Genomic DNA, 27,692 nt, shown 5'->3' with positions numbered 1-27,692 from the left:
GAGTTCGAGCGGCCATCTTGGTAAGCTCAACCGGTAGACCGGTCATTGACTTACATTCAAAATCATGATCTAAATTCACCCGGTTTATAGCTATCAGTCACAGATCAGTCAGGATATGTGCACGTAAATTAACTGTTAATTCTGGTGTTATTTGCATTGCTCACTGGTGTTATGTGAGTGTGTCTGCTGCATTGTGTAAAAGACACGGGTATAAATAAAGTTTTTTGACATTAAGCTACACTGTCAGCGTTATTTCTCTGAATAAGTATAGATAACTTGCAAAAATAACATAATTACAAAACCAGCAAATTATTGCATGCACATACGGTACAAAGCATGATTATTTATTTAGATTTCAGAATGAGCACTTTTGTCATTAATACTAAATATGCTGCGGTCTGTCCGCTGATCTGATACTGTAATGAAGATGAATGTATAGTAACTTGCTGTTTAAAAAACAAAATGTACAACTTTCAGTAAAAATCTATATACATGCTTAGGACATTTGCAGTGTAATAATGTAAAGAGAGACTTCAGATATAAAAACAGAGATTATTAAAGTGATGTTTTATCATTAAAATCTGATAACATCCATTGACTTAATAGAATGTTTGGGCATACCAATATGGCGGCGCGGTGGCTATTATATAGCATTAACTAGAATTATAGCGCTAACTCAGCAGTCACAACTGTGTTTTTAGCATTGTAACAACATTGTACTTAATTTAATGTTTGGCAACTATATGGCACATCAATTTAGTTAGGATGCCAACAATATAGAGACTAAGTTTTGGCTTGCCTCAAAATGCCTTGTTTGAATGTCTGGATGTAATGCTGTTGTTTGCAGATGTCATGCTATGCCGCTTCACAAAGCATTTACGTCACATTGACTAGTAGATGAGATTCACAGCAAGAAACTGTCTAAATTTACACTAGTACACATTTTATATTATCAACTCATAGAGAGGCTCCAAAAAGTACTTATAAGACACACTTAAATAATTCATTTTATACCACTGTATTAAAAAATAAACCAAGTGGCATCTATAAACAGATGATGTTTCGGCTTTTCTTCAAACATCACTTTTTATATCCAACTTTGAAATGTAAAAAAACCCACATATTTTATGTGTATTATGTGTTTGTGTTCAAATACTTGTACAAAAAAACTTAGTATTTAGATTTATGGGCAAACAATTTATCATAATTTAATCTGGGGAGGTTTGATCGATGTGCAGAATGAAATTTGGCATCTTCATAACATCATTCGCTCATAAAGTCATCATTCAACACTAAACACGCTGTAGGATTTCGACAGGAAACAGAGATTGTATCACAACTCTATAGCGCTGAAGCCATTACATATCAAAGAGTGAGTTGGGGGAGAGTCTTTGCCTGCGTGTGTATGTGTGTGTAAGTGAGAGGGGTTATTAATTGGTTGGAGTGTAATGGGTGTTCAGTGTCTAAGAGCTCAATACTCATTTACTCCCAATTAATCAGAACAGGACCTGAGAGACGGCTGGGCAAACTGACACATACACACTGGCTGAAAGATAAATGCATAGACATACACAGCCACCTGCCCCTGAAGAGACACACGGCCCCCTTACTGACGGTCCAAGCGTACCGGCAAGCTCTCAGGCTCTCTTTAGTTAGGAAGAGAATTAGGACCTGATTAAGATGTGTGGAGTTAATGGAAATCAATTCCAGCCAAAAGAAGGGAGCGTGTGTAAACAGAATTCAGACGGCATGCACGTTGGATACAGCCAATAGGGACAAGCAAACTTTAGGCTCTTTCTCACACTTCTATCTCTCTTTTATTTCCTTTTCTTCCTCTGTCTCCTTCCCCGTAACTCATACGTCCTTGTAGTTTATCTTTGATATAGCTGTCGTCTTTGCTCTGTGGCTGTATGTGAATTGAATATCTATTGAAACTTTGCTTCTTGAGTTTCAGGGTTGTTTTGTGAGCCTATAGCTTATTTTTTATCTTTTCAATTGTATGTCTTTGCAAATGCTGTTATTACAGCCTGGTGTCAGAGGAATTTATACTTATTTTATGAGTTGACTAATTCGTTTTTCTTATTATAAAAAACAGTAGCGAAACTCCACCCTTAACCCCAACATCACAAGTGCCAAAGCAATTCTACAAAAATGTATAAATTTGGTCTACTAATTAATATGAATTAGCCACCTCACAAAACATGAACCAATTGCAGGCTAGGAGTCCGGCCAGTAACGCATTGCAATAGTCCAGTCTGGACAGGACAAGAGCCTGGACTAAGACTTGCATAGCATGCTCAATTAGTAAAGGTCTAAATTTTCTAATATTGTAGAGGAGTAATCTACAAAAGGGCGAACGGTGCTGGCAACATGCTCCGAGAAGCTAAGCTGATCATGAATGACCACTCCCAGGTTTCTGTCTGTCCTGAAAGGCATAATGGTCGAAGAATCTAGCTGAATGGATAGGTTGTGCTGAATCTTAGGGTCAGACGATATGACAAGCAGCTCTATCTTTGCAAGGTTAAGCTGGAGATGGCGATCCTTCATCCAGAGTGAGATGTCCCTTAGGCATTCTGAGATGCAGGCAGAAACCGTGGGATCTTCAGGGTGGAAAGACACATGGAGTTGTGTGTCATTCGCATAGCAGTGGTAGGAAAAGCCATGTTTCCGAAGGAATGTCATGTATATTGAAAAGAGCAGTGGGCCCAGCACTGAGCCTTGAGGTACCCCGGTATTAAGACGTTGGGGTTTAAAAACGTCACCTCTTCAGGATACCCTAAATGACCTACGTGAGATGTAAGACTTGAACCATAGTAGCATCGTACCAGAGACCTTTAGGGTTGAAAAGAGGGTGTGGTGGTTGACCGTGTCAAAAGCAGGGGATAGATCCAGTAGGATCAGTACCGATGATTTGGCCTTGTTCCTCTGGCCTAATCACAGCCGTGATATAGAGCTATATCACACTCCTACTCAAGCAATATTGCTTAAATATCCAGCCATTGTGTGTAGCCTTTACATGCGCGCAATGGCATTGGCTGCAATCACCAATAAAAGTAGTTCCATAATTTTACCATTACCGCAGATATTTTTAAAATATCATGATATCATTTTGAGGCTATATTGCCCATCCCTAGTTTCAAGAAGTTTTAGCAGAAAAGTCTGAGACTTTTAAATTTAGACTTTAGCAGAGTTTGAAATAGCAACTTCTTTAAAATAAATATTAAACTCTATAGTAGTTCACCTCCAAAACTATTTTTATAGTTTATATTTATATTTCATTTATTTGTATCTGTGGAACAAACAATAAAATATTTTGAAGAATGTTCTTAATATCACTCAATCAGTTGAAGGGATTGAGACACATAAATGCTAAAGTAATTTTTTGTTCATTTGGTGTGATACTTATGGCTAGAGTGAATTGAGCCGAAATTGAAGCTGCAGGTGACAGCAAATAGGAAGATGTTTTCCATGAATTTATCATCTGGACTGTATAAAGTAAGGGTTCGGGTGAGTGGGAGTTTACAGCAGCAACGTCTCATTTTCAGAAAAACTGGGAAAAAGGGATTTTAGAGAAGGTTTGTTGAGAGATAGATGGAACTACCTTCTTTCGACGGCATCATATGAAGGAAAGATTATAATCATTAACAACCTAGTGACATCTGCTCTCTGTGGCATCAGCTGGCTTGCATGGGTCTCTATTCTGAGCTATTGGCAAAGTTACAATCTATTATCCTTGGATTCCTCAGGAACCAATTTTATTTGGTGCCTCCGGGTACATGCTCTTTCTTTCAAAGAAAATGAGAGGAAAAGGTATTGGTGCATCTAGCGAACATTTCTCCCAAAAAAGAACTGAATGTTTCTAAGAGACCATTAACCTTACAAATTTAAAAAATAAAAGATTTTGGAGAAGTGAGATATTCTTAAAGATTCCTTTATATTATCTCATAACACAGTTCAGGTTTAATCAAGTGTTTGAGCACTTCATGCCTCTACCTGATTTAATGGGTGTTTCTTGGCTTGAATAAGCATGAAAGAGGTTGACCAGATGTTATGCTAAGAGTCAGAGATCTGGCTACAGTACGTGAGACTTTACTCTTGGTGGGGTTAAAATCGACAATGCATGTGCAATGACTAAGAAAGTGGGATTGTTGTAAGCGTGACAGGTCAGAGATGTTATGGACCTTCCAAAACAACAAATGACTGCAGAGGAAAAGCATTACTTAAAGACTATTGTGCAGGGACAGCATTGGAGGGCATTAAATAAATCACCATTAACCAAAAGGTCAGGTGAGCTTGGGTGGAGGATTTTGCATGGCGGGTTGTTTGTAATGCTATTGTTTCTGTCATTAATCTCAATGTGGGGAGCGCACGAGAATAAAGCAGGACCACAGGTGTTGCTGGTGTTTAAAGGGTTGATTTAAAGCCAAAAATGCTTTCTTCAAAGTCATGAAAGACTATGATAGCTTTTACACCAGATGTGATGTGTAAAGTGCAAATTTTGTCATCAGAATAGTATGTGCGCAGGTTGCGACCCTAATTGCTCCCCACTGCCTCAGGTGTGTGTGTATACTATTTGCAGTGTGTGTTCAATACTCACTGGGATGGGTTAAATGCAGAGGTCACATTTTCAAGTATGCATTCTATACTTGACAAACACGTCACTTTCACTTCAGTAGTAAAACTTAAAAAAATTGTACAGTATAAAATTAGACTTCAGTTTTTATCTCTATGTGCATTCATAGCCGGATATATTTGTGTGCGTATGTGATTTCACAACATCCCACAATGGCATTATCACTTTGTCCTATTGTGTGTATTTGTGCGAGAAATGTCATCGATTTTTCAGTAAGCTCAGGAAGTTTCTTAATAGCTGCATTCTCTTGCTGGTGAGAAATGGCAATCTGGAAACAGTTTGAAGTTCAGCTTCGATCCATAAACAGTCTCCGAGCGTCAAATCTCTCTCCTGTAAGGATTCACTCCATCAATCAATCAATCTCAGAAGTCTCGGTAATGAAGCGTTATTGTCACAACGGGAGCAGTATTCAATATCGTCCGCCGAGATCTGACGCTAGCACGCTAACTGCCGTCAATAGCTTAATTACATGCATTAGCTCTTTCTCTTACGCCCACCGAAGAGTGCATTAGCCTCTTTTTATTCTGGCCAAGAAAGTGAATCATCAATAAAAGCCCTCACAGGTTGAAAACGCTCATGTTGGTTGAAGATAGACCCTGGAGTGCAGCAAGGACAGTAGCAAAATCCCTAGAATTTCAGATGTTTCCTGTGGATATGGCTATTGGCGTTTTGTCATGAAAGAAAGAACGAAAAATATATTTTTTAAAGCTGCTGTTTTTTAAATATTTCTCCTACATTGCTAGCAGCTGGCCTATATTAGTGTACAAGAGTTTCCTAAGAGTGTTGAAGGAGGGTGTATAAAACCAAAGTAAGAATTAATGCTACAGTACAGAAGCTGGTTTTATCGGCTCAACTGTAATATTAGTTATATTGGAAACACGGTTTTACATTTAGTCCACAAGTCTCCAATGAGCTGATTCCATTATATTCAGTTCTATACTGTTTCCGTGGATAGTTATTTCATTTACATTTCACACCTACCTGAAGAAATAAATACAATAAGTTTTACCTAACCAGGATTTTAAGGTGGAAAAAATTGAGAGAGTTGAGTCCCTCTTGAGATACCTTACCCATCTCAACTATATATCAAAGGTTATATGTAAGCCGCATCACCTATATGAAAAATTCCAATAAATTATTATTTATTTCTACTCACCCTCACCAAGAACTTTTGAAGGTGTACCAGTCACATTTTTCGATCCAATTACAAGAATGTGGACTTGAGCTTTTAAGCTTAAAAAAAAAGATGTAAAACCACCGTAATAGCATCATAAATTTGGCCCATATGACGTGTGCACTACTTTAAAACTTCTGAAGTCATATGATTGCTTTTTATGAGATATTTGACGCTTTTGGTCTTGAAAGTTTCAGTCTCCCTTCTTTATAATTGTAGTGCAAAGAGAGACCAGTTGCTGAGAAAGAAGGTCCTTGATCTTTTTATTTTCAGGGTGAACTATTCCTTCAAACTTTCCCAACCAAATCAACAGTTTAGTAAAACCAGAGTACAGTTGGAGCTTAATGTGGATGAAGTCAGTACATAAATTAAACTGTCAGTGGTTGACACTGTAGGCTGAGCTGTGTCATGGGAAGCAGCTGTCCACATAAGCAGTAGCAGAATAAATGTCTTCTGTTACTGCCTTCTCATGCTCATTATTGATCCAGCTAATTGAATTTGAACTGCAGGTTGTCAGGGGACAGCAACTCTCTCTCTCTTAATTGGTCTTATGGCTTCTGGGCCGTGATGTGCGCCCATTTAACATCAACTAGTTGCGTGAAACTGAGAGGTGATGTTTTTATTAACAAATGTTTGATCTGATAGACAGAAGCAAGCGTGAAACCGTGCGATGATGACTGCTGTAGTGTGAAATGCAAGAAACTTGGGAAACACTTAGGCTTTTGGGACAGGCCCAATCTGTTGGATTAAAATGTAAAGAAAAATGCAATGGATTTATGAAGAGCACAGTTTTCTCATTGCAAATTATGATTGAAGGCAAAGTGCATTTCTGACTAACGTTCAGATAGCAATGTAAAGACATGGACTGTATTAAACAGACTACTGATGCACAACCACTGCTGATTGGACTTCACTCACAGAGATTTGCACACACACGGTGAGATAATGGTGCATAAAAAGGTGGCATCAGAAGAAGTGAGTTGGGCTGAAGGATTGCTACGCTCATTTAGATAAGGTACAAAAGCTGTCACTGGGGCGGTACCCTTTCAAAAAGTACAACTTTGTAACTCAAGAGTGCCTATTAGTACCATACATATTGGGTACCTCACAGGTACACATATCTGTACATATTAGGACCTTTTTAACTCTTTCACCGCCATTGAAATATCTCGTCAATTAAGAGAAAACGCTTCCCCGCCAATGACAAGATTTTCCGTCTTTCCGCAATACCGCTATTATCACTTCCGCAACTTATACAACTCGTGAAAGAGAAAGAACTCTGTGTATGTTTTAAAGATCGCTCTGTAACTGATCTCTATCAAAAGTCCTTTGCAAAAATTGAATTATCTCAGCTTTTTGCTCAAAATTGGGTGTTTTTGAAGAAACCTACCCATGTTTGAGAGGTGATTACAAGAGAACTAACGAAGGTAGGATGAAACGTTTTTTTTTTTTTTTTTTTTTGAAAGCAGAGTGTTCTTTCATCTGATATATTGTTTGTTTATATATTTAAAGTAGAACATTTTCTGGAAGGCATTAAACTTTTGTGAAAATCATGAAAAATGCTGGCGCTGGCTGTCAACTTTTTTAAAAAACGCTGGCGGGGAAAGAGTTAAAGTGTATCATCCCAGTGTTTTTTTTCTAAAAGTGTACAGTCTAAAGACGAAGGTATACTAGGGACATCTGCGTATGCGCACTGTCCAAATGACGTCATTTTTGTCATCAGTAGGGTCCAAAATTTGAGAATTTGATATAGTTATCGTTATTATTATAATGTGAACGGTCCTTAGGAGTAACATCAAAATATTCATTGCTGAGCTACTGGTAACTACTTTATTGCTTGCTACATGTATAGACGACACAAATGAGATACTGCATATGTTGATTTTATGATAAACATAATTTCCCATGGAGTTAATGGAGATTAATCACAAATTGAACAATATCTGCAGAGCTGGGGTTGGCTTTGTGGCCCAAAATAATTGTGACGAATGCATAATAGGATTGGTTCCTATATGCGTATTTCTTCCCGGGATTTAGTTTTGATAGGATATAATTGTAGTTTTATTTATGTTTGGTGTCAGGGCCTTGTCTGGCAGTACTGTCCTGTTAAATATGTAATATAGATGTATAGTTTGTTCCTTGTGGATAAATAGTTTGTTACTCGGCTTTGAACAAAACAAGTTTCATAATACATCATTAGGGAGGCTTTGTTTTCCATTTGTTAAAAAGCGAATAAATTAATCATGGAAACTGTGAATAATTGATCAAACAGGTAAATAAACAAACGGCAAATATAAATGTAAAAAGCTGTGGGCTGCGTTTAAATTAGGATGCGGTTAGGTGCGTTTGTGCCAGCATTTGTATGCAAAGGTGGAACGTGACCCTAAACTAAATGAATCTTGACAAACATACGGCAAACTTTTCATTGTGATCTACATTTAATACAGTGTCAAAAAGTATATTAAAAAAGTCGGTGCAGTTATTTCCCATCTGATCAAAAACCTGCTCATATATGCAACATGAATGTGACAAGTGTCATTGTGCTCTTGCTGTTTGTTTTGACCCATCTGTATTTGCTCCACCTGCCCACATGCTCACAGCGCTGGAAAGCATGTGGTTTATTTTTGGAAACTGTATTTTTATGATACACTATAATTTATTACTAGGCTGATGTGTGTTTGTGTTATTTAGAGCGGGTTAAGAGGTTGATGTTATGGTGATTGTTGTTGATACCATAATCCCTACACCAACACACCACCTGCAGTCCCTAAATCAGACAAAATGAGATGAACCCTAGAGACACTTATAGTTTTACAGATGAACAATTTTCTCATTCTTATAAGTCAATTACCATCAAATTTCTTGTCAAGTTAAGCTTAATATATGACTGTAATGAACCGACACCAAGCTTTATTTTTAATTACACTATGCAGGTGTGCATCTTGAGTCAAAACAATGTCACTGATATATGATATGACAGTACAATGTGTTTATAAATGAAGGCAGCTGAAATCTCATGTTAATCTTGAGTGGCATTGCATTTTTTGTTTTATCAGATTTATAAAAAGACAGATCAGCGGTACTGCTACTTTACGAAAAAAGCAAAGCCCCTAAAGGCGCAACGTGGGCGGAACCCCGACGAAGTGCATTCGGCACAGAAATACTCTGTCGTACGTCCAAATGGTTCTTTGATACTTTGCCCAAGTTTAGAATGAGAATCCAACTGATTAAGTATGTTAATAAGTCAGAATGCTTAAAGGAATAGTCATTTTTTTTTTTTAAATCCAGATAATTTACTCACAACCATGTCATCCAAAATGTTGATGTCTTTCTTTGTTCAGTCAAGAAGAAATTATGTTTTTTGAGGAAAACATTCCAGGATTTTTCTCATTTTAATGGACCCCAACACTTAACAGTTTTAATGCAGTTTAAAATTGCAGTTTCAATGGAGTTTTAAAGGACCTATAACGATCCCAAACGAGGCATAATGGTCTTATCTAGCAAAAGGATTGTCATTTTTGGCAAGAAAAATAAAAAATATGCACTTTTAAACCACAACTTGGTCCTGTGACGTGCCGGCGCGATCTCACGTATTGCGTAATGACGTGGAAAGGTCACGTGTTACATAAAACGCACATTTGCGGACCATTTTAAACCGAAACTGACACAAAGACGTTAATGAGTATCATTCGACATACAACAACGTCTGAACGGTCCTCATTCTCCACACTTGTAAACACTGGGGCGTAGTTTCGCATACGTCATCCGTGACCTCTTGACGTGATGACGTATTACGAAGAAAGACGAGAAGTTGTGGTTTAAAAGTGCATATTTTTTTAGTTTCCTTGCCAAAAATGACAATTGTTTTGCTAGTAAAGACCCTTAAGCCTTGTTTGGGATCGTTAAGAGTCCTTTGAAACTGCAATTTTAAACTGCATTAAAACTGTTAAGTGTTGGGGTCCATTAAAGTCCATTAAACTGAGAAAAATCCTGGAATGTTTTCTTCATAAAACATAATTTCTTCTCAACCGAGCAAAGAAAGACATCAACTTTTTGGATGACATGGTGGTGAGTAAATTATCTGGATTTTTTTTAAGAAAATGGACTAATCCTTTAAAATACCGAATGCAACTGTTCCACTACAACCTTATGATTGGATGTTTTTTACATCACAATATTGTTTTGGGGACCTAAAAATCCAAACCTTTAAAATCGGGTGTCAAAGTGAATGTTTTTGAAAACGATACAGTTGTGTAAACTACAAAAACCTGAATTTGGGAAAGGTCATGTCGTGTGCATTCATATTATGTGTTCAGACATTATGTGACACCTATCAATTAAGCACTGCAGACAAAAGTCTTTGGCGTGTTTCACTGTCCATATATTCATCCCATGTTTGCATGTTTTCATGTGAGTTGACTGTGATTATTAAAAATATTGAGAATCGCTTCAAGTAACATACACAAACATCTTTGAGTGCGATTACAAAACCCCCCACACATTTCGTCTGGGTTATGTAATTATCCTCAGCACTGTGTGTTTATTCTTCACGAGCCAGTGTGCCGAGTTATTAAAAGGTCTATTGCACCTGCAAACACTGCAGGCTCTTACTCAACACTCTCTGATCAATTAAGCTGTATTATTCATCACTTTACAATTTGGGACTCGTGTTTGTTAGAGAGAGGGAGAGCACACAGGGAGGTACTGACGTTATAGCCTATTAAATTTCTATTACTTAGGATCTCTTTAAAGGCCAGGTGTACAGTATGTTACAATGATAGGCATGTATGATATACAATACTTTTCTGGGACACATTAATGCATGTGTGCCTGTGGGGGGATTTTTACAAAGGCTTTAATTTGAATGTTTTTGCCATCTGTCCTCCTTTTTAGCAATGACCCTCTCCACAGTTTTGGTCTTTTGGTCAAGAACACAGTTCTTTAAATGTAAACACATTTAATTGATATATACGTTTTTGTTTTTATCTTGAAATCACTTAAGTTTAGTGTTGGAATACTGTGCTATAACATACATTAAGGTGAAGGCTTTGTGAGACGATTTTAAAGATGGTCTCACAGTGTTTGAATTGGATCAATATTGAGTTTTAGGCTGTTGATGAGCTTTTGTTAGGGTTATTTGTCTGTGAGGGAACAGAAGTGCAATCATTTGAAATGACTGAAGCTGAAGCGTGTAATTTCTGTGCCATTTGCATCACCAGGCGGAATTGTCAAAACAATTTAGTTGATTTTAAACAGATTTCCAGAACCCCAACTGAAACATTCTGCTGGTTTACAATTGCTAATCTTACTGTGTCTGAGTAACGCTCTTATTATACTTTTTTTAGAGAAAAATAAACCAACGACATATTTTAATTAGATGAATTAGAAAACAGGTGATAAAGGTGCTGGTTGGTTAAATTTTTAAAGATATTTCACGTTAAAGATTTATAATTATCTATACACAGGCGAGTATATTTGCATTTGAGGGATTCTGGTGAGTTCTGATGATCATGATGCCTCTCAAAGGGATAGTTCACCCCAAAATTATTTTGTTGTTACAACCAGGGTTCTAAATTAACACTCGTCAACTCGCCAATTGTGGGTTAAAATTAATTTTGGCTAGTGTTAATAAAAACTTACTAGCCAGTTTGGCCGGTGATGCATGAGTCATTGCCATAGACTTTAAAAAAAGATGGACGACGCCTGTTCGCTCCCTTCCATTGGTGAAAAGTGAAGCCGCCAGAGTCCCGATATGGCGCTGACATCTTGGGTTTTGAGTCTGCGCAGTAGCGATTTCGGGACCAGTCATGCGCAGTAGTGAGCAGGAAGTAAAGCCGCGAAATCAAAACCCCGCCCTCGCTCTCGCAGAATGCGCATATCACACGATATCACAGCTGTCAATCATGACGTGACACCACCGTTTTTATATAATTAAATAACTAACTAAACACAAACCTATTTTAAAAACAAACATTTGAATTTGCATCAGTGTGATAAAAACTACAATAAATGACAGAAACTAGGTTCGTAAAAAAGATAATTGAAGTGTAATTAATTTTTTTAGTTGGTCTCAAGTCCCCTTGAATAACATGGGGAGGCGGGGTTTATGACCTATACTGGGACCAGTCACTGGGGGGCGATCAAGACGTTTTGGCTTCACTTTTAAGGGCTTGTGCGGCACGCTTGGTCATTGCATGCATGATACATAAAGCTCGGTTCTCTGAGATTTATTCCTCTGGCAGTACTTCCTACATTTCCCATGAACACTGTGCTGTAATGCTACGTGATGATGTTTTATACTCCCATTGGCTACGCACATTTTGCAGTGAAACCAGCACGAGAAACCATGGAAATGAACGGAGCGCATCCACCAGAAAACACAAAGACGGTCGTTGCTAGACCCCTTTTACTGGGGTGTAAATCTTTTGTGCCCCGGTGTAAATCTCAAGTTTAAATTTAATCTATATGCAATGTAGTTACCCAATTTATTATGCTTGTAAAAGCGACGCAGCAGTCACACTGACGCGTACACGCACAAATCCATGTCCGCGCGTCTTTGCGTTCACCCACGCACAACAGCATTCAAAAGTCCAGGTGACGCCACGCGATTGAGCATGAAAATATGACCAAAATAAGGTAAGTTTCTAAATTATAATGTTAATCTTATTTTGACTAGATCATTATTGGCTCCTGTAGATGGACATCAGAAATGTTTTGTGTAAAGCTGGGAAAGGTAAGCAGAAAGGAGAGATGAAGAGTTTAAGGGAGGTAAGACAAACTACATCCTCACCTTGTCAGGTCTCAAAAATTAGAGGAAAAATCTAAGGAAAACCTCTTGTCAAGTCTATAGGATTGCAGGTTGATGAGAAAATAAATTGTGTTATACTGTTCTGTATTTTCAGATATGAAAGTAATATTTGGTTTACTAATATTTAACTCTAGGACACTATAAGCAGTTAGCAGTAACTATGACTGAGATTATTTTAGTATAGCAGTCATAAAATGACTGGTTTCTAAAAATATAGTAAAAATATTCTTGTAAAAATAAGTTATTAATCATTGCTATCATTGTATAATGTTGAAAATATTTCTCTGCTGTCATTATTTCCAAACATTTTATGCCATTTATGCCTCTAAACATGTTAATAATGTAAGGTATGATGAAGATTACACTTAAATTTTTTTAAATAAATATTTATCTTTTGCAGTAACTGTTGCACTGTAGAATAGTGGAGATTGTATAGAAGTACACTTGTGCACACAGCAGGCTTACAAAAATTGTGGGGGGGGGGCTGTGTCCTAGTAGAGCTTTATGTGTAGCAACGCCCCTGCTGAAAAAGGACAATTTAAAAAAAAATAAAGATTAAACTAAATGCGACGGTGGTTGGGACAGACTTCTGGGGGCGAGAAGAGAAATGAGGCAAGGGATACCGACAGAGACACGAAGAAAGCTTTGATCACGAAAATGTTGCCATGTTTTGTCAGGATTGTTGCATGTACGCGAAAGAAAAAACAAAACAATTTTGTGGTGGGAACTAATAATTTTAAAGTTAAGAGTGCCCGAAGTCATCACACAGGCTAACGTTAACTGCCTAGACAGGTCGTATTGAAGAGAATCTTGCTGGGCGAAGCCTCCATTTATGTGTGTTTTTCATTGCAAATGCATTTAGTGACAATCTTAATTTCTCTTATTTTCACAGGGAAAAAAATGGCTAGGGGAAATGCTGATTGGCTGGTGATCAAAAAAGTAAATTTAGAACCCTGGTTACAACACAACCTGTATAAATGTTGTTGTTCTGAGGAACACAAAGGGAGATATTTTGAGTAATGTTTGTAACCAAACAGTTCGGAGGCCCTATTGACTTCCATAGTATATTTGTTTCCTCTTTGATCGCTTTTGTTACAATCAACATGAGAGTGAGTAAATGATAACATAATTTATTATTTTTGGGTGAACAATCCCTTTAACTTCTCGACAAAGGAGGTCGAACAATGAAAATGGTACCATATAAAAGTTTATACATTTATCTTTACTTTAAGATTAAAAATTATTACCTATGTGCCTTAAAATACCAATAAATTAGAGTACATTTGTCTACACTTGTGAAAAAAACTTGTGGACACCGGTTGACATGATTGAATTAAGTTGTTTTTTTATTAAATTAACATTAATTAACATTCATTTCATTTTAAGAATATAACAATAATTTCCTTTATTACTGACCAGTGTTATTGACTCCTTCTGTGATACTGGGAACTATATTTTAACATTAAAAAAGTAACCATTGTAATGAATAAGTTGTGTTTCTGAGGTATTTCTGTCATGTTAGTGAACAAGCTCAACAAGTAATGAATATACGTAAAGCAACATGTGGAGGTTTACATGCCAATGGTAATGCAAACACATTCATGTCTTTAATTCGATTTTTTTTTAAACATGACCAAATAATAAATGAAAGCAGCCAATACGAGTTTACAATAGATGTGAATCAAACCTTTAATACAAAAGCATTCCATGATGAGACCTTAAGAAGCTGCCATGATAAAATGCCATGGGTACATCTTTACAAATTATATGCAATCGTGACTACAATTAAAATATTAATTCAATACACACTAAAATAAGACAAGCTTGAATTATTTTAGTTACAACATCATACCCCAAGTTACATTTGTACCATTCCATAGTTGTTTATGAGTTTACTATTATTCTAAAATACGGAAAAATATAAGGAAAGAATATGTGATTCTAAACTTCTGAAAGCATTCGGAAAAAAGCCCTGACTTGCAAGACATCCTTGTGCACATCTAAAGCTATTTACCATTCGTTCACATTTGCACACCCACGAGCACACTAATCTGAACGGAGAGGGGTCACTTACTGATGCACTGTGTCGGTCATGATGTCTCCATGGTGATTACGGGGGTTACCAGGTTAGCCATCCCTTGAGAGATTAATCCAGGAGGTCAAAGTCGGGATTAACCCCAGTGGCTACAAACAGAATAAAGATTATCTATTCAATAACACATCATGCTTTTGATGTTCTCTCCTGCTGATACCATTGAACTCACTTCTAAACCATTAGTATAAAAAACAACAAAAACTTAATGTTTTTTTGTTTTGATGTTTGACTCCACATAAAAACATTTAGCCTATCAATGTAATTTCATTAGACACATTTACTAGCAAAATTTGAATCTAGCAAAATAAATAAAGAAAACTCTTTCTAGTTTGTCAGATGTAATGGTGAATGTTAACAGTTACAGATCTGTGGTTAAATTTACCGTATGCAGACACTTTTACCTAAAGCGACTTATAGTATAGTGCATTCATTCTTTACATTTGATCAATATGCAATATGTGCATTCCCTGGGAATACAACACATGATCTCTGGTGCCAGCTGAGTTCAATAGTATCCAATTACTTTGCTCGGACACCTTTAGTGAACTTTAAGTAGACTGACTTCAAAAATCCACTAATAACGACCTTGAGATCAGTTGGTTAAAAGTAATTGCAAAAATGGAGAAGGAAAGTCTGGCCAAAGTAAAAATCTAGCATTATGCGTTTGTTATTTAAGGGTGCATTCACCTGGGCAGTCCATTTTTCCCACCCTAAATCAGCCTTTCTCTTTCATTATGTTGCTACTTTTTCATCACTGCCCCCTCGTGCTCTTTCAAATCTGTTTTTCAGACACATGATCACACACGCGCGCGCCTCCAACCCAAAATGAATGCTGCACAAAAATATGCATTAAGTCAGTGGTGCTAAATCACTCGTACAAGCATATGCATGTAGCCACACATCAATACGCCATCCTGGCGAGTTTGCTTTCGGGTGCATCTCACGAAAGTGGTACGGATGGTACCTGACAAACGAGAATTAGGATTCCGGTAGGAGAGAAAGAGCAGACGGCAAAATAAGGGACGAAATGAACGGAGATGAGAATGTGAAGTGGATTTATCATCTGAGATGCGAATTGCATGAGAAAAAACGGGAGAGGGAGAAAAACGAGAGCGAGGAGATAAACGGCACAACTCTCGACAGCACGACGTAAAAGAGATATGGCACGAATAAAACGAAGAAAAGAGGGAGACCCACAGACGTGAAATACAAATAAATGGTGCCCGGGTGCCTGTGGTGGCTGCGTCGCCTGTGTTCGGATGTTTTTGCCAGTGTGTATAAAGGATGTCAGTGGTTGCTCATTCAGACTGATTAATGCACTCACACACACTGCAGGTAAATGATGGACTCGAGTGCTACCTCCACAATATCACACGCACACACACAAGCAACACACACGCACTTGAGTTAAATGATGGAATGAAACGCTCCACCTTGCACTGTCACACATCACAGAGCCCTGCAAATTACCTGACTCCCAAACTCAGAAAGACAGACAGAAGCAACGCGAAGCAAAAAGAAAGAAAGCTGGGGGGAGGGTCACTGTGTTAATAGCAAAATAATTCCTTCAGCTTAGTGATTACAGTCAGATAAAATGCCTGTCATTAACATTCAGGTAAGAAGGATGTGGCCCCTATTTGCATGTCTAATGTACGAACCAAGAGTGAGGGTTAGTGATGATGCCATCAAGTCCTTACAGCTTCCCTAGATTTTCCTAATATTCATTGAATACACTGTCAGAAAAAAGGTACAAAACTGTACATATTCTGTCGTTGGGGTGGTACCCTCCATTTTCTTAAAAGAAAAATCCAGATAATTTACTCACCACAATGTCATCCAAAATGTTGATGTCTTTCTTTGTTCAGTCGAGAAGAAATTATGTTTTTTGAAGAAAACATTGCAGGATTTTTCTCATTTTAATGGACTTTAATAGAGCCCAATATTTAATACTTAACTCAACACTTAACAGTTTTTTCAATGGAGTTTCAAAGGACTCTAAACGATCCCAAACGAGGCATAAGGGTCTTATCTAGCAAAACGATTGTCATTTTTGACAAGAAAAATAAAAAATATGCTCTTTTAAACCACAACTTTTCGTCTAGATCCGTTCGTGATGCGTCAGCTTGACCCCACGCAATACGTCATGACGTCAAGAGGTCACAGAGGACGAACGCGAAACTCCGCCCCAGTGTTTACAAGTGTGTTGAAAGAGGACCGTTCCTACGTTGTTGTATGTCCACTGATACTAATTAACGTCTTTGTGTCAGTTTATTGTTTACAATGGTCCGCAAATGTGCGTTTTATATATATAACACGTGGACCGGACCGGACCTAGATGAAAAGTTGTGGTTTAAAAGAGCATATTTTTTTATTTTTCTTGTCAAAAATTACAATCGTTTCGCTAGATAAGACCCTTATGACTCGTTTGGGATCGTTTATAGTTCTTTGAAACTTAAGTGTTGAGTTAATTATTAAATGTTGGGCTCTATTAAAGTCCATTAAAATGAGAAAAATCCTGCAATGTTTTCCTTAAAAAACATAATTTCTTCTCGACTGAACAAAGAAAGACATCAACATTTTGGATGACATGGTGGTGAGTAAATTATTTTTCTTTTAAGAAAATTGAATGTTCCTTTAAGGACCTTTTCAAGGGTAGAGTTAACTGTTTTGTACCTCTAAAATTGTACACAATAGGTCCTTAGAGTATAATATTGTGCCCCAAATGGTACAACATTTCAATGTGTTGTATACCCATTCATGTACAAAAATGAACCTTTGAGGGTACCACCCCAGTCACAGAATGTAGAGTTTTTTACCTTTTTTTCTGACATTGTATACTGATTTAATATTAAAAGATGTTCTCCAGTCCCATATTATACTGCGAGGAAACGGTTTGTTTGTATGTTGATGTCTCAAACAGTCTAAATATAGTTTTAAGTCATCTAATGAATATGTTTGTGAGAGTAATATTGGAAGGTGGATGGGGGACTGTACACTGTCAAAAAAACCATGGTCCCTAGCTGTCAATAATGTGGGGTTAGTTGTTACACAGACTGTTTACATTGTTGCACAAGGTTGAGCGTTTTGTATTTACTTTTTCACACTGCCAAAAGACGATCTCCCGCAATTATTGGAAGCATATAATGTTTTTCCAGAGAGTTATTGATGAACAAGTGTTTTGTTGGCATGTAAGGCAATTTTTTCATCATATGTTTTTTTCCGTTTCTAAGTTGGGTGTATAAGATACCAAATCCAAATGCTATGTCATATTAATCAGTGTCTTCTTGACTAAAACATAGCATCGTTTTGAAATATGTCTGCAGCTCTTAGCAACTTTTTTTGGTGGGCTTGAAAATATTTTGAACCTGCGGGGTTAATTGTAACGCTGTGTTACAACGAAAACCCTCAGCAAGAACAATATGAAATTCGCTAACGTTAGCGTAAATCTTGCCATTGTTTTAAATAGGATACAAAAGAATGATTGCTTTTTGCCAACATAATAAATGTGCCTGTATTATCAAAAATTGTATGTCAAATTTATTTTTGTTCATATCTTTAATATTGATTGAATAAGGTCATGTCAAAGATTTAAATCATAATGAAATGAATGGCTAAAATCAGACTTTGATGCTCATTATCTCAGAATTTGATTTTGAAACTGTATTTTTGTTATTACAGACTGGGTCACATATAAAAAAAATTAGTTGTCATAATTGTGCTGCTTTTTCTCACATATTTAGACATTTGTCTCCATTTGTAATTGAACTATTGTTACAAAAGGGCTGGATGAATGAATACGGTGTGGATACCTGTCTATTATAGACAGATACATAAACAATATCCACTTCAAGTATCTAGACAAAATAGTATTGAAATATTTGCCTGCAAACTTAATTTTTATCAAGTGTTACAACTAACCCCCTGCCTGTTACAATTAACCCCACCTATGGGGTAAGTTGTAACGTTTGGACTTCTGTCACGTGTGATGTAATTGTCCAAGAATGTTAAGTACAAGAAACAAACTTCAAATGTTAATTTATAGCAGAGATGTGTGTGTTGCTTTTTATAAAAATATAATTAATCAAACTCAAATATTTTTTGAATGATTGAGCCAAAACCAAAAAGCGTTAGGTTGTGCCCCGCTCTCCCCTACTTTCAAAAAGTACACTGAAGAGTTCATATTAGTCCCTCAGAGGTAGCCAAAGAGTGCATATTTGTTTATAAAAGTTGCACATTTGTACCTCAAAGGTGCATATTAGTACCAAATGTATACATAGCTCTACCTAAATGGTACATATTAGAACCTTTTTAAAGGGTACTGCCCCAGTGAGCACTTGGACCATGTAGTTATTCATTGATTTGATTATAGTTATAATAAAAACGAAATAGTTAAACATCAGTTTCTCTTTTATATTCAGTTTTTCATGAAAACAGCATTAATTGCACCAAACTGTCACAGTACTGTGTTCTGTGTAAGGGTCTCTTGTGATAGGATCATGATCACCTCAGGACTTGTGTCAGAACATGAAGTCTCAATCTCGACTCTTGTGTTGAATTTTATCCTTCATGTCAAGATTTAGACTTAAGCACTGAGTCTTGTCCGGTTGTGAGTACACAGCCATTGATATCTTCTCTGTGACACTGTTTGTCATGTGTCACACTGTGTACCCATTGTCATGCTGTGTTGTGTTTTATGTCAAAAGTCCCATATTTCAAAGCTTTCTAGGGTTTTATTTTAGGTTATGATGTCCTTAAAAAATATATACATATTCGTAGTTTAAAGGTCCCGTTCTTTCTTTTTTTTTGAGGCTTTTATTGAGCTTAGCTGGTGACTGACGTATTCCTGTGGGCGGAGTTTACTCAAACACTCTTGCTTTGACATCATTCAACCAGGAAGTAGAGGTCCGTAGTACAAACCCGCCGTTCGCTGTAGGCTTTGAAAGGGGAATTCTGTTACAGAAAATATATCGCCTGGCAGTGAACTTTGAGCTTTATAATTTTGCAATATTTATACACAAACAGCAACATTGCACACTAACTAAAGTTTGAAAAAGGGGATCACAAAAAACGTGACCTTAAAGTACCAAAAACAATCTCTCTATATTTTTTTACAGTTTCTCTTTCAGGAGCTCTGCTAAGAACGGGTCGTTTTGGCCTGTAATAAGTGATATTTATGAGCCTCTCTTCTGATAGGCCTGTTGTTTTCTAGTGAAATACACAGCTGAAATAACATTACCCATGGAACTACACTAAATGTTAGTTTCTGTACACTAAATATTAGGTTAGTAAACCAAGAGACACAGGTGCGGCCCAATCCCATTTCCCTGGCTTATCCCTTCCCCCTACCCCTTAGTTTTGCAAGTTTATGCAAAGTTGGCTTTCCCAATTGGGCCTTACTCTTATGTGATAAGTCCCTTATTTTGCCTTCTGCTCTTTTTCATAAGGGGAAGGGGTAAGACAGAGAAAGGATTGGGCCAAAGAGAACTCAACCTTATCATGTTTAACTCAATAAACAAATAGATATTCTATCAAAACTTGTGGCTACTAAGGACTGTAACATTACAAAACAACACGTCAGCATTACGTTTTCGTAACATGGTGCGAGTCACAGCGGTTTGTGAAAAATCACAACTACTTCAAGCAGATTTTTTTGTTTTTGAAACAAATATGGTACTTACATAGTAGCCCCTAGACCTAAGTTTTCATAAAGGCCATAAAATATCAGATTTGACAAAATGGGACCTTTAAATAATTGAGTTTAAGTCTGTCTGACATGTTTTCTTGTAAACAGTTTTTTTTATCAGGCTCTTATGTTTAGGTTCAGTAATTTTACTTTAATGGCAATGAAAATGTTATCAGTCAGAACTTCTGAAATGCCGTTTTTAAAATATCACTTCATTGGTGTTTAAAAATTTTTTTTTGCATCAAACCAAACTTTTTTGGCAAAAAAGCTCCACTTCTTTTTACAATACACAGTAAACTGCAACTGGCAAAATCACTAAAGATGCATCTGAAACATTGCAAATGATAAAAGTCAGAATGTAAAAATAAAGAAACTTTATTTAACATGAGGGGGCGCTGCCTATGATCCGTGTGACTGCATTCAGATTGTATTCAGGTCCCACAGACCGTTGGCTGAACGTCTGATGAATATACAGTAGAAGACTTTTCTGGAAACACTTTAGCAGATTTCTAAATCGTCCTCTGATTGGTTGAATTACACAGCATATTCGAGAGAATTGTGTCGGGATTTTTAGCGGTCCTCCTGGAAACAACACAAAGCCATCTGATCGAAGAAGGCGGCGTTCATGTTTACATCGGTGACAGTATGCTTCATCAAGACTGAATAAACGCTGTGTTTAAAAGTTTGCAAATTTTAATGTTTGCTATTATTGTTATAAACTTTAGAGACATTTGTGATTGATAGTTGAACCGGTTATTTATTGTGGCTCTCCAAGCCCCTAAACACGAGGCAGTACAAAACGAAACGTGATTGGTTGCTTTACATGTTAGTCATATGGCCTCTTGGCTGGTCCTTGGCCATTCAAAGCTGCCATGGTTCCCAGACCTTCACTAGGACAGTCTGTATGCCATCGTTTATCCATTTTTCCTCTCCATGGTGGTTTTGTTTGTTTGTCCTTTGGACTGAGATTTGGGGCCTGTTTGTCCTTGTTTTGGTTTTCTTTATTTTGTTCATTTTTAATGACTGCACTTAAGTTCTGTCAGTTACACGTGACATTAAACCACTACAGTACCACTGAGCAAAAAATGCGGCTTTAGACATTTGTGAATTGAGATTTTTGAGTGTCATGTCAAGTGTTTTTTTTAATTATACAAACCATTGTGAGAAAAGGTTTGTAGAAGAAGACTACATAAATGAATTTGGTTGAAGTAGTCATCTTTCCCTAAATCATTTTCTTTCACAAAATATTGAAAACTAAATGGGAAAAAATACTGACATTATTAGTTTATTCACCAAATTATTCATTCAGTTATTTAGCGGTAGTTTCCTGGACAGGGTTTAGATTAATCCAGGACTGCCCCTTAGTTATATTACAACATTACAGTAGTTTTTACAAACAAACCTTACAAAAACACTACAGGTGTGCATCCTGAGACAAAACAATGATAAAATACAGTATGTTAAGATATGTCAGTACATGTTGTTTTTAAAATTAAGGCAGGTTAAACATGCATTTTAGTCTGGGACGAGGATAAACCCTGTCCCGGAAACCGCCCCTTAGGAGTGTTTTACAAACAATTATGCAGTTTCATTCGGTAAACTTGTGGCAAGGCGAACTCAACCAACCTTTCAAAAATGATACAAAAATAATTAAGAGGTAGAAAAAAACATTTTCAGCACACTTGAGAGACATGCTCACAGCAAAAAATGTGTTTTTCTATTCTACTTGCTAAAAAGAGAGACTCTTCCCCATATGCTAATTATACTTTTTGTGATTTCCTGCTGAAATGCTGCCAACGGTGATAACATTATGGTAATAACGTAACAAAGACTAACAGAACAAACAAAATGTTCTGGACAAACAAAACAAAAACAGTTTTAAAGCCCTATTGACTCCCATAGTTTTTTCCCTACTATGGATTACAGTGGTGTTCTAAACCTGCTTGTTTACAGACATTCTTCAAAATTCCTTTATGTTCAGCAGAACGAAAGAAAAATATTTCCGGGTAAGAAAATGATGACAGAATTTTCATTATTGGGTAAACTAACCCTTTAAGCCAAAAGCTGAATTCTTCTCAGTAAAGTCAATCTTGAAAATTGTTTCTAAACACATTATAAATGTTAGAAATGTATTACTCAAACACGCCACAAGACTGTAAACTATTTAGTTCTGAATTGAAGAGATAAATTGTTAAACAGTTTTTTACCATTTCTGAGTTCAGGATTTTTAGGCGGGCCTAAAATGGTGGCTCGATTATTAACTTGAGCCACCATGCCTGGCCCCTAAAACAATTGCAAGCATCACTTCAGGATGAAGTAGTATTTGAAAGTTACCGGAGATGGCAATGTGGTTTCAGGGCCAACCTCCAGTGGCGGAACCAGAATTGTATACGTGGGGTGGCCAGGAGGTGGCCAAGGCTACTTTAGACCATAAAGTAAAAGTTAGCACATTTTAATGTAAGTTGTTCCGGAAATAAATATGGATTCATCTTTTTTGAGCAATTGAGTCAGAAGCAGTGATTTTCTCTTCTTTTGTTATTTAATTAACTTTAATGACATAGACTTACAGGTACATTCTAAAAACAAACGGTGCTAATTAGCACTAAAAGTGGTTCACTGGCTCGTAATTACCATTTTAACCATTTTAAGAGCCATATAGCAGCTATGTAGTACCTGTGTAGAACCCATTGTGCTATACAGAACCATAGTAAATGGGCACATTGAAGAAGGCACGCGCCGAAATGCATTTGTGCAAATAAAGTATTTATGCATAATGCTATAGTGGTGCTATATCACCCCCGTACGGTTCTTCATACAGACAGTAGGTCCTTTATAGGACCTATATAGCACTAAAATGGTTCCCTTATGATTATAAATGTTTAGTGCTATTTAGCACCAATTGTTTTAGAGTGTACAGATTCAGTACTGTTTATTAGGCTTAGCCTAATGCAATAAAATGTAAAAGATAACCAATTGTTTACTGTGAAACTCACTAAGACATGTGAGTATTTGTCAATTTTAAGGCCAAAAAGATACGAACATGAACTCGTAAAAGCTCTGGATGTGCATGCATGCTACGGTGGGTACTGCATGAAGCGTGATGCGCGTCACGTTTTCAAGTTCAAGGCAGCAGTCCAGTCTAACACATTGAATCTAATAATCATACAGATCACTTCAAGGATAAAACATGGTGTTGAGTTTTGCTGTAAAAAGACAGAGAAAGGCCATTCTAGGCTGTAATATTTATGGAGTTTATTCAGTCCACAGAAAGACAAATAATACACATGCTTCAATTCTACGCTGAAATCATTATGTAGCATTTGCAACGTACGTTAATATTCTCTTAATATTAATTATTTATTGAATTATGAACAGTTAATGTATTAATATAAATTAATTTAAAATATAAAGATTATTCATATAAATTAATTATTGAATTATTGGGGGGAATAAAAGTATACCACATTCAATTGTGGGTGGCACCGAGATATCAGAGGGGTCCAGTGCCACCCCGGACATCCCTCTGGGTCTCGCCCCCGGCCCATTTTTCCATCATTCAAATTTGGTTGGGTTGTTAATAACACATTTTTCTGTGGTGTGACAAACTCAGAACACATTTAATATCTGACTTTACAGGGACTTAGAGTCATTTTTGCAGCCCATTATGACAAAAACTTCGGTTAGAGGGTGATTTGGTGAAATTATGACTTTTAATGCTATCCATGCATCAGACAAATATCCAGTGGCGGCTCGTGACTCCTCATCCAAGGGTAAGTGTTCGGAGTGTCATGTGTGTTGCTTGCGTTTTCAAAATATGTGTTTGTTGGGTCAAGTAAACCATGTGCATCACTTGTTTTGTCAAAATAAGTGTCTGCTGCACACGCGTCAAAACGTTTATGATAAAAGAGACGCTCACGTTCACAAAATACACGCAAGACACTCCCTTAACAGTAAACTCTGATTACGCATGAGATTATGCGAGTATCTGGCAAACGTGAGCGTCTCTTTTAACATAAACCCTTTAGACGCACTTATTTTGACAAGACACGTGATGCACACAGGATCTATCGACGCGCAGAACACATATTTTGAAAAAAGGAACCATACACATGATGGGCTACATACATGTGACGAACTTCGCATCGAGCGCCCTCGAAAAAAGAAGTCACCGGCCGCCACTGCAAATATCATTCCTTATGCTAAGTTCACAATGAACTATTTTGACCTGGGATTACCTTTTGAGATTCCTACAAAGATACTGAAAGTTCAGATTTAAACATCATTGCAGTTGTGGATACACAGACACCCCAGCTGTTAGGGTGTCAAGAGTGTCTTTAAGTTAAAAATGGCTACAGTATATGTTAAAGCGCTAAATAAAGTTATGCAAATAAAAGCTTTATAAACCGATTAAAGAGTAAGCAATGATTTTTGATTAGAAAACTTATTAAAATTCATCATTAGTTATTCAGTGTAGGAGGAGTGCATTGCATAAATAAGTAAGAGTTTTTAATTAGGCTCCGCATCCATACAGCAACTGTACTCTAGGATCCGGCGGTAAAAATATCTGGAGGTGGCCTGTATTTAGATGATATATTTGATGTGATATTCGTAGTCTGGTGTAGTGTGGTGTCTGCGTCTTAGCTTGCCATTGAAATGGGTCTTGCCTCGTGACATTGATGGTCATAGAGCTGCCACAAAAGCCATTTCATTTGACAGAGAGCCAAACTGAAATGGTGCAATTCTGGTGCTCTGTTCTCTTCTTTAGACAGTCGAGTTTTAAAGTAACCAGTCATTTACTGTGCTTTTCATTTTCTTTTATTTTTGTCTGCCCTTACAAAAGTACCATGGTATTACATTACATTCACATTTGGCTGACGCTTTTATCCAAAGTGATTTTTATACCAGTGTGTGTTTTCCCTGGGGATCAAACTCATGACTTTATGTTGCTCTTCCAATTGAGCTATAGGAACACTAGACCATCATTTTACTTTATTATACTATTTTATTTTTCAGTGTATCTTAAAAAGTACCGCAAATCCAAGTATGCCATACATCAAGATACCATGATTTGATATTATCACTGTACTATTGTAGCACAAAAATACCTTTTCTTCAAGGCTTAAATGGGCTCTAATACTTTCCTTTGTAGGAGGAGCTTTACATAAACAGCCTTTATGATCAAAATGGCAATACTGACAAGCTGGATCACTCACCTCTGCATTTTGTTTCCTATAGAAACCATAGTGGATTCAAACACGGTTTGTATTACAATGCACACCCCTTGTTTTTGCTTGTTTTGTTGCTGGTCGAGTTGCAGAGTCATGACTTGCATGTCGACACACATATTTCTGAGGCCGAGCAATATGTGTATGTGTATCGGAGCGGTTTGTGTGTGTGATTTATTAGACACAGCACTGAGGGAGATGGACTGATTACATTTCACAGCACACTGCCTCCGCCCATCCCATCGCCGTGGAAACACGGGGGTGGCAAATCAGTCGGCAGGGAGATCACGCTCCCTCTCTCTTTCCCATCTCCTCATCTCTCCTCTCTTTCTCCTCTCCCATCTCTTCCTCATCTCTAGTCATTAACTTATTTTTCTCAACTTGTTAACTTCTGTTCTCCTCTCCAATTCGTTCTTGTCCAATCATCCTAAAATGTATGTGTGAGTGCGTCTTTGCCATGTTTGTGCATTCACTTGACTCTCAAATCTATGTTGGGTGATTCATCAACAGTGCATGTGCAAGTACTTAAAAGTGAGCTTTTTGTATGGTATGTACAGTAGGTTGAAAGCATAGGGATGTTTAAGTACGCACATAGCTTTCTAAACTCACTTTACCCATAAGTTCCTTCACCATCCACTAGGGGGCGCTGTGGGATCAGCTGCAAGCTGTGCTTTACAACAGGTGCGGTCACAGTACTCCACTGTCACACAATTGATGGGAGGAGTTGCGTGCACATGCAGAACAACAGTCATTTCTCTCCTTCTTTGTCACATTCACATACTAACACACCTGTTTGTGATCCCTGCCAGTGCCACTCAACGCAACCTTCTTTAAATCAATTACTCCCGCTAATAAGCTGCTCCTTTTTGTTCCTAATGGTTAACATCTGGTACTTACCGTCTACTGTATGTTGCCTAACTTACTAAGACATAAGCTGACTTCTCATTAAGTTGTTTGTGGCCCCTCTTTAACCTTACATGAAGATTGGATAGCATTTGGCAAAAGTTTGAAGTTTGGCAATGCCACTGCTTGTATATTTAGGGGAGTTGTAATATAACGGGATAGCTAACAAGCCTGTGTTGAAGCAGATTGATTAGGAAGTTTTCCCATCCATATTTGGTACCCACCTGCCATAAAAGCCAATACTGCATGGCAAGAACCCATGTTGCAATATCTCCATTGCCTGGCTCTAACAAGTTCATGGAGCGGTAGGGCTGAAAAGGTGTCCTCATTTGCAGTATATAATGGCATCTACCAAAAGAAGTTGGGTAGCAGATCCTCTGGCCACTTGCAATCGCAAGTTTTTCATTGCTCAAGCCAGCACAGCTATCTGTCAGTTCAATGTCTATCAGACAGGCAAACCTATCAACTGGAGTCTAGTAAGAGTTGAGTTTCATGCTGTCTCCTGATTTCTTATAAAAATCTGGGCAACTGTAAACCATAGACTCTGCGTGGCTTATATTTTTGCAATATTACCAGAAAAATAAACCTTATTCAAGGTTTGCAATGTCCATCTCGGTGCTCCAGTCATGTCGTTTTTTAGATGCATGGATGCTTTGAAGACACAAAGAAGCAGGCAAAGTCCTTGAAAGATTGAATAGCGCAATTTGGCAGCCGTCCCCACATCCTCAACCACTTTGCAGACCTGCTACCCGGCCCCTTTCCTCTAAAAACCATCAATGGTGGTACACAATTCGTAAATTCGTCCTTGAGAGGTACTGTGACCTCTCGAATGGAAGCAGGGAGTCACGCTGGCTTGCTGATTGGCACAGATGCATAGAAAGGCGATTTCAGTTTCACAAAATTCTGCGGGCGTGTTGTTTGCATAACTCGGTGTAGCTCCAATGCTATAAGAGTAAATTCACTTTCACAACAAAAGTGCATTTTGTGCCACCCAGCTAATAAAAGCACATGAAAGATTTAAACCCTGTTACAGGGACACTTACATTTTTAAGGTTTGTTTGGCCTTTCTTTCAGGCTGCTCGACTTGTTTGTGTTGGTAGCTTCTTTTACAAAGCGGTGGACATGTCACATTTATAGCAGTAAGGAATGGCCTTGCCAATTCACTTTTGTG

The sequence above is a fragment of the Paramisgurnus dabryanus genome, chromosome 4, assembly GCF_030506205.2.
Source record: "Paramisgurnus dabryanus chromosome 4, PD_genome_1.1, whole genome shotgun sequence".
Classification (NCBI taxonomy): Eukaryota; Metazoa; Chordata; class Actinopteri; order Cypriniformes; family Cobitidae; genus Paramisgurnus; species Paramisgurnus dabryanus.
This window is presented reverse-complemented; position numbering follows the sequence as displayed.